At 32.5% G+C, this 13,402-nt stretch overlaps 1 long non-coding RNA gene across 1 annotated transcript in view; it reads right to left on the bottom strand.

The window, feature by feature from the left end:
• The window catches only part of LOC111746680, a 9,543-nt gene extending 9,048 nt beyond the window's left edge, over positions 1-495 (bottom strand). Inside the window, exon 1 of the long non-coding RNA XR_002783222.1 lies at positions 379-495. This is a non-coding gene — a long non-coding RNA (uncharacterized LOC111746680). The remainder of the gene's footprint in view (positions 1-378) is intronic.
• Positions 496-13,402: the final 12,907 nt, after the last annotated feature.

Here is a 13,402-nt window from a genome sequence, read left to right as displayed (position 1 = left end):
TTTGAAGTACTATTGGGGAGTCGTGAGGACGGGGGCAGCTGCATCTATAGCACTGGTTACTTTGAACAAAAGCTTTCTGTATTTGCTTCCTTTATCAGAAAAGAACATTTGACACCATGGTATATTTTTTCCTCTGCATTAGAGAACAGATTTTCTAAATGTTAGAACCTCCTTTGTCATTTCTTGGTCATAATTGGTGTATGCCTCAGGATCAGCTTGGGTTTTATGTTTATTTAGTTTCTTTTTGGTGTGTATACATAGAATACATATGTAAATGGTTTTCTTTTTTTTTAACATTTATGAAAAAAAAATAGCATTTTACCACCGTGGATTGGCCCATCATTCTGGGATGCCATCATTTTCAGCAACCTAAGAAACCTTTGAAATTAAAGAGATAATTTGTAATTAATTTGGGCAATTTAAATGTAATGTAAGCAACTAAAATTGGACAATTTAAAGCAGCCATATCAAACTCTATATTCGTATCTGCAGCCATAAAAAAAGGCATGTTTATTTACAAAACTCCTAAAGGAAAATTTTGTCACTACGAACAACCTCCCCACCGAAATGAGAAGACTAGGCAAATCCTGCTGTGTTTTAATTAGGAAAGTAAGACTTATTTAAAGGTTCCTTTAGGAGAGATGAAATCCTTCTGCTGCATTAACTTAAAGAATTAGATTTACTGAACGTTTACGACTTTGTTCATGAAATGAAGGTTAGAGATGGTTGGAGATCTGGCAGTTTAGGACCTGCTGGGATAAGTGCATGAATGAACTTTTATTATCCCAATTCATTCCTTACATGTAGACTCAATATCAGTGTTTGGGTTATTGGTTCAGCAGAAGCCAAGAAAAACAATAACTTTGTAGTAATTAGAATGTTATGCATCTGTATATTGTTTCCTTAATTGTAAATACTGGTAAAAAGTGGTCAATAAATAGTTTTATATTCAAAAAAATTTAAAATAAATAAATAATTTCAAGCAAAAGTAAATAATCTTTGTGGATTTATACATTTTAGCCAAAAATGAAACCACACATTTTCCCCCACCCCCGCTATCATGGTTAGTGCAGGAAACTAAACAGAAAGGTTTTTGGTAAAGAATTTTTGTGCTGGGCAATTTGGGATGACCTTCCCACAACCTCTGCTCCAGTATAACTAAGAGATAACCCACCATCATGACACTCCGCAGGAAGGGAGCAAGGATGCTGGAAGGCCACCGCAGAGAAAGTACTGCTTCCTCTCTTAAAGTATTAATTCATGGTTACAACTATCAGATAGGGACAGAAGTGCCCTGTATTTTACTTCCATATCGCCGGTCATTGGAGCAAACATCAAACTGGCCAAATTGCTAGCACTTATAGAGGACCGAGGAAGCAAGGAAGTCTGAGAAATTGTTTCTGTCACATTTTAACTAGAAGAATGGTGCAGTGGAGCTTGAGTAAGGGGAGTGACTCTGACTACATGCTACTACTTTCTGCTTTAGCAGTAGAAGGTAGGGGTCCGGGGTAATATTAGGAGAGGCACCACAAGGCCTCGTTTCTATCTGTATTTTGTGTTTATTTTTTTTAAGTATTGTAGACAAATAAACAAAAGTGTAAGCAAGATTAACCTAGGTGCTAGATTTCTAAATGTGTGTTATATTATCCCTACTCCTATCTGTATATTTGAAATATTTCAAGATATAGTATACATTTGTTCTTTTAATTTAAGTATTCTGAATTTGGAACATATACCCATGTCTATTGATCAGATTGATAAGATGATATAAAATTGAGGATAATAGTCTAGTTTAATTTTGGTAACCTTAAAGACTATCGGAAAGAAATTTCTCTTCGTGAATACATAATGACCCATTATAAAGTGAAATGATGAAATTCCTTCTGTCATCATATTTCTGGGTGGCAGATTTTTATCATATTTTCTTTATACATATCTCAGGTATATTACAATAAATGATATACTAATTACATTTTGAAGTGAAAATCTGTGCCTTTATTTAATACCGATAAATCAGTCTAAGTTGTATGTGTGTATGAGTTTGAATTAACCCATTTTGGCTTCATGCCTTCACATCTGGACAGCAGGAAACAGCGTTTTACTGTTAAAAGCTAATCATGTCACCTGTGACTATTGTACACCAGGCACAAGATGGCTAAACAGCTCATAGGGGAGACACTTTACTGCTATGAAGTTCATCTCTCTGCCAGATGTTGTCATGGCAACCACACAACATTGCCTCCTTTGTTTGCTCATAAAAGATGCCTACTGATCCCGAAGAGTTTCTCTTATTTCCTCTAATAGGTTAAGGATCCAATTAATCACAGATTCTCAGGAGAAAGGTAAAGTTTTAACTCTTGCTAATTGAGAGGCTATTTAACAAGGCTCAGTGGGTGCTCTGGTTATCCAAAGTCATTAAAAGTTTTACCCACAATCCCAAGAGACTTTATATTGATCCCAGCATTGCTCTTCCAATTAAGGTGCATGTCTCCTCCCTTGGAGCACACAATGCCTATGATTAGTACCATGCTGTTTTGTTAGTGAACACTCCAACCCCACAGATGTAAGAGAAAAAAAAAGTGAATCAAAGCTTCCTAGAAATTATATTTCCAGGCAATTGAATCACCCTTCAACTTCTATTCACCAATTTCATTAAAGTGTAATGAGTAACGGAAGATCCCACGGTATCGATGCCTTTTAGAACATACATTAATATAAGCACGCATCTTTAAGAGACTGCACAGTACGTCCAACAAACCCAGGTGTGGCTAGGAAGGATTGTGTGGCAAACTTCCAAATCTAGAAGTTGGAAAGATAATGTTATTTCTAGTCTCTCTTTGCTTCTTAATTATTTAATATGTGAGCATTTAAAGAAACTAAACAAAAACCTCTTACACATTTTTTTACTAGTCATTGTATTTTGTTGTCCTACATTTGTGAAAATAAAGGGTGGGGGGTGCGGTTAGGTGGAGGAAGGAAGTTTATGAAACCATTTTATTTCTGAGGTACTTTACATGTATTTTATTTTATTTCCAAAACCATTGCTTTTTTACTAATTATAGTTGACATATAATATTATAATAATTACAGTACTACAATATAGTAATTTCACATTTATATCCCTTATGATATGATCACCACTGTAAGTCTAGTAAACATCTTCACTGTACAAAGTTATTACAATATTATTGACTATATTATTTGTGCTGTACATTTTATTTCTGTAACATTTATTTTATAACCGAAAGTTTGTACTTGTTTCTCTTCATTTTTTTCACCCACCCTCATACACCCCTCCCTCTGTTTTATCTGTTTCTCTGAATCTGTTTCTCTTTTGTTTTGTTTGTTCACTTATTTTGTTTTTAGACACAACATATAAGTGAAATCATACAGTATTTATCTTTCTCAGTTCATCTGATTTCACTTAGCCCAATACCCTCTATCCATGTTGTTGCAAATGGGATGATTTTATTCACTTTATGCGTGGGTGATAATACTCTATTACTCACACACACACCTCTTTTAATCTATTTGCCTATTGATGGAAACCTAGGCTGCTTCTGCATCTTAATTCTCATAAATAAATTTCCCTGAACATAGGGGTGCATATTTTTTTCAAATTTTGTTTATGCGTACTTTGAATAAACACCTAGTAGTGGAAGAATGATGAATCCTATGGCAGTTCTATTTTTAGTTTTTTTAAGGAAACTCCAGACTCTTTACCATAGTGGTTATACCAATTTGCAATCCCATCAACAGTGCACAAGGATTCCCTCTTCTCTACATCCTCACCAACAGGTGTTGATTTATCGATGATAGCCATTCTGACAGGTGTGAGGTGATAGCTCATTGTGTTTTTAATTTGTATTTCTCTGATGGTTAGTGAAGTTGAGCATCTTTTAATATGTTGAAACACATCCATAACAATATTGCTGAGACTAATATCTGAGAGTTTATTGCCTACGTTTTCTTTGAGAAATTTTGTTTTCGGGTTTTATGTTCAAGAATTTATTCTATTTTGTGTTTATTCTTGTATACGGTATAAGAAATTGGTCCAGTTTCATTTTTTGCATATATCTGTCCAGTTTTCCCGACACCATTTATTAAATAGACTGTCTTTACCCAATCGTATATGTTTTCCTCTTATCTCATAGATTAAATGACCATACAGGTGTGAGTTTACTTCTGGGCTCTCTATTCTGTTTCAGTGATCTATGTGTCTGTTTTTATGCCAGTACTATGCTGGTTTTTTTCACTTTTATTTTATTTTATTTTATTTTATTTTATTTACTTTATTTACTTTTTTCTATCTTTATTGAAATATAATAGACAATTAGTTGCTTGTATTTACATTGTACAATTTAATGATTTTTTTCAATTATAGTTGGCATACAATAATATACTGGTTTCAATTGTATAGCATAGTAATCAGAGATCCACATAACTTTCAAAGCAATCATCCCACTAATTCTAGTACCCCTCTTCCCCCTCATACATTATTAACCATCTTCTCTATGCTACACTCTACAACTCCATGTCTATTCTGCAACTATCCATTTGTACCTCTTAATCCCTTTGCCTTTTTTTGTTCCCCCTAACTCCTTCCCATCTAGTATTCCTCTAAATAGTATCTGTATCTATGAGTTTATTGTTGTTGTTGTTGACTTTGTTCTTTAGATTCCACAGTATGTGAAATCATGTGATGTTTGTCTTTCTCTATCTGACCTATTTCATTCAGCACAGTACCCTCTAGGTCCACCAAGGCAATATCTTTTTCCATCCCTTTCCTTTTAGTCTGTGTGTGTCTTTTAATCTGAAGTGAGTCTCTGGTAGGCAGCTGTGCTGTTTTAATTACTATAGCCTTGTGGTATAGTTTAAAAGCATGAAGCATAATATTTCTAACTTTCTGTATCTTTTGTTTAATTAAATATATTGGCATGACATTGGTTAATCAACTCATAGATTTCAAGTGTACAATTCAATAATATGTAATATGTATATTGCATTGTGTGTTGACCACCTAAAGTCAAATCTCGTTCCAACACCATATATTTGATCCCCTTTACCCTTATTTACCTTTCTCACTCCCTCTTTCCCATTGGCAACCACTGAACTGTTGTCCTTGTCCATGAGTGTCTGTTTGTCATGTTTGTTTTTTGCTTTCAGTTTTATATCTCACACATAAGTGAAATCATATGGTTCTCTACTTTTTCTGTCTGACTTATTTTGCTTGGCATGACAATCTCAAGATCCATCCACATTGTTGCAAATGGCAGTATTTCACTTTACTTAGGCTAGTCAGGTTTTTCGTTTGTGGTTCCACATAAATTTTAGGATTATTTGTTCTAGTTCTGTAAAAATATGTCATTGGCATTTTGATAGAGATTGCATTGACTCTTTACCGTGTTTTGGGTAGTATGAATATTTTAACAATATTATTTTTTCCAGTCCATGAACATGGTATATGCTTTTATTTATTGGTGTCATTTTCAATGTATTTTATCAATTGTCTTATAGTTTTTAGATTACAGGTTTTTCATCTCCTTGGTTAAATTTATTTTAGAGATTTGATTGATTGATTGATTGATTAATGCAATTATTTTCTTAAGTTATCTTTCTGATTATTTTTAATGTGTAGAAACAACATATTTCTGTATATTAATTTTGTATTCTGCAATTTTATTGAATTTTTAAATTAATTCTACTAAATTTTTGGGGAATATTTATAGTTTCTTATATATAGTATTATGTCATATGCAAATGGTGACAATTTTATTTCTTTCATACCAATTTGGATGCCTTTTTTTTCTTGTGTGAGTGCTGTGGCTAGAATTTCGAATGCTAGGTTGAATAGAATTGCTATGAGTGTCTTGTTCCTGATCTTAAAGGAAAAGCTTTCAGTTTTTACCATTGAGTATAACACTAGCTGTGGGTTTATCTTGTCTGGCCTTTATTATAATTGAGGTAAATTTCCTCAATATCTCCTTTGTTGAGAGTTTTTTAAATTATAACTATGTTTAATTTTGTCAAATGCTTTTTCTGGATCTATTGAGATGATTATATAATGTTTATCCTTGGTAATGCTTATGTGGTATACGATGTTCATTGATTTGGAGATATTGAACTGTCCTTGCAGCCCCAGAATAAATCCCACTTGATCATGATGTGTGATCCTATTAATATATTGTTGAATTTGGTGTGATAATATTATGTTGAGAATTTTTGTGTCTATGTTTATCAGGGATATTGGCCTGAATTTTTTTTTTTTTTTTTTTTTTTAGTTCATTTGTTTGGTCTTTACATCAGGATAATGTTGGTATTGCAGAATGAGTTTGAAGTGTTCCTTTGACTTCAATATTTTGGTATACAATATATTGAGAAGGACAAGTATTAATGTGTCTTTAACTCTTTGAGACAACCTGTGAAGTCATCTGGTTTTAAATTTCTGTTTTGCAGAGGTTTTTGATTACTAATGAAAATTTGTTACTTGCAATTGGTCTCTTCAGATTTTTCTGTATTTTTCCTGGTTCAATCTTGGGAAGTTTTCTGTTTCTAGAAATTTATCCATTTTTTTTAGGTGATCCATTTATTGACATATAATTGTTCATAGTATTTTTTCATGATAATTTATATTTCTGTGGTAAGGTTGTAACTTCTTTCATTTCTGATTTGATTTATTTAAGCATCCTCTTTTTTTCTTGATGAGTTCAGCTAAATGTTTATTATTTTGTTTATCTTTTTAAATGACCAACTTTAGTTTCATTGATAATTTCTATTTTTTATACTCAATTTCTTGTTTCTTGATGTAGATATGTGTCACTATTTGATTCTCTCTTAGAACTACTATTCCTGAATCACATAGATTTCAGAAAGTTTTGTTCCCATTTTTATTTGTCACAAGATATTTTTGATTACCTGTTTATTCGTTGACAGACACACTTTTAGTATCATGTTGTTTAGTCTCCACCTTTTCGTATTTTTTTCAGTTTTCTTCCTGGAATTGATTTCTAGTTTTATATCATTGGGATTGGAAAATATGCTTGATATAATTTCAACTTTCTTGAATTTATGGAGGTTTGTTTTATGTCCTAACGTGATTTATCCTGGAGAATATTCTATGTGCACTTGAAAAGAATGTGTATTCTGCAGTTTTCGAATAAAATGTTCTGTATATATCTATGAAACTATTTAATTTAATGTGTCTTTTAAGGCTAATGCTTCCTGATTGGTTTTGTGTCTGGAAGATCTAAGAATTAATGTAAAGGGATATTAAAGTCCACTGCTATTATTGTAGAATTACTTTGAATTCTTTATCAGACAAGTTATTGTCAAGTTTTCCTTTATGTCTCTTAATATTTGTTTTATATATTTAAAGTGCTCCTATATTGGATGCATAAATATTTATGAGTGTTATATCTTGTTCTGGACTGTACACTTTATCATTTTGTAATGCCCTTTTATACTTTATGTATTTTATATCATATTAGATGTTTTTGTTTTGTGTTATCCCCTAACTACTTGTAGTTGATTTTTCTTCTTTTGCATTTTACTTTTGCATATAACTTTTTAGTGGCTGATCCATTGTCTTTACTATATATTTGTCTTTAACAGTGAGATTTTTAAAAAGTATATATTAATGTATTTTCTGGTTGTGGCCTTTTCTTTTCCATTAAATGAAGTCCCTTTAGCATTTCTTGTAAAAGTAGTTTAGCGTTGATGAACTCTTTTAGTTTTTGCTTGTCTAAGAAACTATTTCTCCTTCAATTATGAATAACCTTTCTGGGTAGAGTTTTGAGGCTGTAGGTTCTTTTCCTTTAGCACTTTCCATATATCTTGCCACTCCTCGTATGTGACTAGTTCCACACCCCCCCACCACCATTAATCCATTTAAGATTATCTCTTTGCCTTTAAACTATGACATTTTAATTATGACGTGTCTTTGTATGGATCTTTTTGGATTCATCTTGATTGAGACTTTTTGTGTATCCTGGCTCTGGATGTTCATTTCCTTTCCCTGTTTAGGGAGTTTTTCAGCCATTATTTCTTCAAATAAATTGTCTGCCCCATTCTCTTTCTTCTTCATTCGTGACCTTTATAAATGTGATTATTAGCATTTTTCTTTAAACTATCCTTTTTCATTTTTTTCATTGTTTTTTCTGTTCTTATTGGATAATTTCCACTATTCTATTTTCCATGTTGCTAATCTCTTGTTCTATAATGTCTAATCTGCTGTTGATTCCCTCTGATTTATTTTTAATTTTAGTCATCGTCTTCACTTCTGAATGGTTTTATTTTATATTTTCTAACTCTGTTAAAGTTCTCATTGTTTCTCTATTCTTCTCCCAAGTTTGGTTAACATCCTTATAAGTATTTGAATTCTTTATCAGTCAAGTTACTTATTTGCACTTTATTAAAATATATTTCCGTGTTTATTTATTGTTCTTTAATTTGGAACATATTTATTTATCTCTTCATTTTGTTTGATCTTCTGTGTTTTCTTTCCTAATAGTTTGACAAAGAAGCCACCTCTCCAGATCTTAAAGGATTGACCTTGTTTAAGAGCTACATCTATGCTAACTCTGTGCCAGGTGGCTTTGGCAGGCCAGTTGAAGCTAAAGCAGGTGTTTGCACCATCAGGGGTGCTCTGGCAATCCAGATTGCTAGATCTGGGGTAGGCATGAGCCCAGATTTCCCAGAGTGCATAGCTCCAAGGGTGCTTTAGCCTGCTGGCTGGCCAACTGACCAGGTCTAAAGTGGGTGTGCTCAAGGCTGCTTGTGGCATGCTACATCAGCCTTGAAGGATGTCTGGAGCACTTGGATCGAGTGCTATCTAGAAGAAGGGACAGTGTAAACAATGCACTCACTGACATATCTGATCTTGGAGAGTTCCTCAAGATCCTGGGAGTTTGCACAGTTCAGAAGGCATGCTGGAGCTATATTTTTTCATGAATAGTACAGGTGCCCTCTAAATTACTTTTTTATCACTGTGCCTCAGAGCAGGCACTTCAGGGGCACCTCAGTGATATCTCTACTGCAGGCAACCCCATCAGTGTGGGGTTCTGACCACTGCATCTGTATCTCTCCTACCCTCCCCCACCATGTGGTCCCTCTTATTTGTTGTGCAGAAGCTGTCCAGTATGCCCTCAGCTATTCTTCAAGACATATTTCTCTATATGTAGATGTGTATTCAGTGTATCTGTGAGTTCAGGTGAGTTCAGGGTCTTCCTGTACTGTTATTTGGACCCTGCTTTTCATCTCTTAATAGTTATAGTTATTATTATTAATAAATGCACTTTTAATAGTAAGTAGCCATCAGAATGCTAAGGCATTATGGATTTGTTTAGGTCCTAAGGATACACAGATCCTCAGTTTCCCTCTTTGACTACCCATAGCCACTCAGATGGCATCTCTGAGAGAAATATACACAGTGCTGAATGTCAAGCAAAACGGCTATTTTTAAACACGAGTTTTTTGGGTTTGTTTTTTCCCTAACCCTCAATTTAGTTGTGAAAATAGCTGAACTTGACTGCAGAAATGTTCTAACAATCCTGCATGTTTTTATTTTTTATTTTTTGCCTAAATTCACAGGCTACCTCAGTATTTTATAAATTCACCTTTGAGACTGAGAAAATGTAGCCCCCTGGAAGACACACACTTTGGAATTAAATAAAAGAAGACTCTCCATAGAAACTAAAGATTTTTTCTTTAATTTTGAAACTTGTATTTCAAACATTAGTTGAGTCATTAAATCAATTTATCATGTCACCTCTGTATTTTATCCTCATAGTAGAATACAAAATACAAAAGAACATCCCATAAAAAAATATACTTGTGTAATCCTGTTTAAAACATGAGGTGCAGTAAATTGTATTTCTTCCTGTAGTCACATGCCAGCATAAGCACCTAGCTACCACATGCATTCACTCTACCAGAAAAGGCCTTGGTCTGTCTGCTGCATCGGCTCTCCACAGTATGAAGAAACAGAATCCAAAATGGTGCACATGGAATTGCAAAGATTTACCTGCTCCTCCAACATGTCTAAAAATCTGTCTTCCAGATTCACAGCCCAACTTATTTTGTTCACTAGTCTACTGCACTTCCAGAAGAACTGAGCTCTAAGCTACCCTCAAAGCCAATACTCTCCTAAGATTTTTTTGTATTTCTTATAAGCATTTGTCCATTAACATGTAGAGCCCTAAGTAGCTCTTGTATGTGGCTTTTGTGGGAATATTAGAGGAGAATTGGCAATACCTTCCTCACTTTGGGTGGGGGAAGGTTTATATAAACCCTCTCTCTAGAATGTCTCTGTGTAATGAACTAACATGATGATAGGGTTATGTGTAGAAGTGTGATATTTTTCTCAGATTGGGATTATCATGAACAATGATTTCTTGAAGTATTTTTTTGTCTTATTAAAAATTTTATTAAAATACAGCTAACATACAATATTATATTAGTTTTAGGTATACACCATAAATACACCAGTTATTCATGTTTATATACCTAAAGAAGTGATCACCATTATAAGTCTAGTAACCATCTGACACTGAACAATTTTACTACAATATTATTGTCTATATATCCCCTATGCTATACATTACATCCCCATGACTTATTTATTTTATAATTGGAAATTTGAACTTCTTTATCCACTTCAACTTCCCCACCTCTTATTACTTTTTTTCCAATTAGAGCTGACATTTAATATATATTTGTTTCAGGTGGACAGCATAGTGATTAGACATTTATATAATTTTGAAGTGATCCCCCTGATAAGTCTAGTACCCGCTAGGACTATACGTCGTTATTACAATATTATTGACTATATTTCCTATGTTCTATTCACATCTGTGTGACTATTTTGTAACTGCTAATTTGTACTTCTTAATCTCTTTACTTCTTTCACCCAGCTCCCAAATCCTTCCATTCTCAACTTTCAGTTTGTTCTCTGCATCTATGAGTCTGCTTCTGTTTTGTTCATTTATTGTATTCTTTAGATTCGACACATAAGAGAGATCGTATGGTATTTATTTTTCTCTGTTTGACTTATTTTACTTAGTGTTAACCATCCAGGTCCATCCATGTTGTTACAAATAAGCCGTTTTAATGACTGAGTAATATTCAGTTGTATATATGTTCTACATCTTCTCAACCTATTCATCTATTGAAGGATGCTTAAATTGCTTCTATATCTTGGCTATTGTAAATAATGCTCTATTAAACATATATCTTCTCTCATTTACTATATTGTTTTTTATTCCATTTTGTTGATGATTTCCTTTACTGTGCAAAAATTTTTGGTTTAATATAGTCGCATTTGTTTATTTTTGTTGTTGTTGTTTCCCTTGCTCAAAAAGATATATCAGAAAAAATATATTATTTAGAGCAATGTCAGAGAGTTTACTGCCTATGTTTTCTTCTAGGGAGTTTTATGGTTTGGGGTCTTACATTTAAGTCTTCAATCTATTTTGTGTTTTTTATATGGAGTAAGAAGGTAGTCTAGTTTTATTTATTTATTTATTTTGCATATATCTGTCCAGTTTTCCAAACACTATTTATTAAATGGACTGTCTTTGCTTCTTTGTATGTTTTTTGTCATGGATTAAACAGTTATATGGGCATGTTTTATTTGGATATCAGGTAGCATAATACCTCTAACTTTGTTCTTCTTTCTCAAGATTGTCGTGGTTATTCAAGGTCTTTTATGGTTCCATTTAATTTTAAAATTATGCTCTACTTCTGTGAAAAAATGTCATTGGCATTTTGATAGGAATTACATTGAATCTATAGATTTCTTTGGGTAGTATGGCCATTTTAACAATGTTAATTTTCCTATCAATGTACAAGGTATATTATTCCATTTGTTTGTATCTTTGGTTCATTTCTTCAATGTCTTATAATTTCTAAGTACAAGTCTTTTATCTCCTTGGTTAAATTTATTCCTAGGTATTTTTTAATGTGATTGTAAAAGGAATTGTTTTTCTAATTTTTTTTCTGATAGTTCGTTATAGATGTATACAAATACAACTGATATCTGAACATTAATTTTTTATTCTGTTTTACTAAATTCATTGATCAATTCTAACAGATTTTTAATGAAATCTTTAGAGTTCACTCTATATAGTATCATGCCATCTGCAAATAATGACAGTTTCATTTTTTCCTTTCCAATTTGGATGCCTTTTATTTCTTTTGCTTGTCTGAAGGCTGTGGCTAGGACTTCCAATACTGTGTTGAATAATAGCAGTGAAAGTGGACAGTCTTGTCTTGTTCTTGATCTTATGGAGAACATTTTTAGCTTTTCACCATTGAGTGTAATGTTAGTTGTGGATTTGTCATATATAGCCTTTATTATGTTGAGGCATGTTTCCACTATTCCCACTTTACTGATAGTTTTTATCATAAATAGGTGTTAAATTTTGCCTAATGCTTTTTCTGCATCTATTGATATAATCATATGGTGTTTAACTGTCATTTTATTTATGTGGTGTATCGTGTTAATTGATTTGCAGATATCAAACCAAACTTGCATCCCAGGAATAAATCCCACTTAAACATGGTGTATAACATTTTAAATAAATTGCTAAATTAGGTTTGCTAATATTTTGTTAAAATTTTTTTGCATCTATGTTCATCAGGGATATTGGCTTATAATTTGCTTTTCTTGTAATATCTTTGTCTGGTTTTGTAATCAAGTTCATGGTCAGAGTAAATAAGCTGGAAGCCTTCCTTCCTCTTGAATTTTTGTAATAGTTTGAGGAAGATAAATTTTAAGTCTTCTTCAAGTGTTTGATAAAATTCACCTGTGATATGATTGATCCAGAGCTTTCGTTTGTTGGAAGTTTTTATTATTATTATTATTAATTATTATTATTATTATTATTATTATTACTGATCCCATGTTCTTAGTAGTAATCAGTCTGTTCAGATTGTCTGTTTCTTTTTGATTCAGTCTTAGATGATTGTATGTTTCTTGGAATTAATCCATTTCTTCCAGATTTTCCAATTTGTTGATATATAATTAACTGTTCATAGCATTTTTTATACTTTTTTTTATTTCTGTGTTGTCAGTTCTCACTTCTCTTTTATTTCTGATTTTATTTATTTAGATCTCTTTTTTTCTTGAAGAGTCTGGTTAAAGGTTTATCATTTTTCTTTTTCCTTTCAAAGAACCAGCTTTTGGTTTCATTGATCTTTTGTATTGTTTTTAGACACTATTTCATTTATTTCGGCTCTGATCTTTATCTCCTTCCTTATACTCTGTTTTTTTTTTCTAGTTTCTTTATGTGTAAGTTTAGATTTTTTTACATTGAGATTTTTCTTGTTTTTTGAGGTTATGCTATGTTGTTATGAATTTCCCTTTTAAGACTGCTTTTGCTCTGTGCCATAGGTTTTGAATTGT

Source organism: Pteropus vampyrus, unplaced genomic scaffold (genome assembly GCF_000151845.1).
Source record: "Pteropus vampyrus isolate Shadow unplaced genomic scaffold, Pvam_2.0 Scaffold197, whole genome shotgun sequence".
NCBI lineage: Eukaryota > Metazoa > Chordata > Mammalia > Chiroptera > Pteropodidae > Pteropus > Pteropus vampyrus.
Note: the sequence above shows the minus strand (reverse complement) of the source record. Positions and strands in the feature narration are given on the sequence as shown.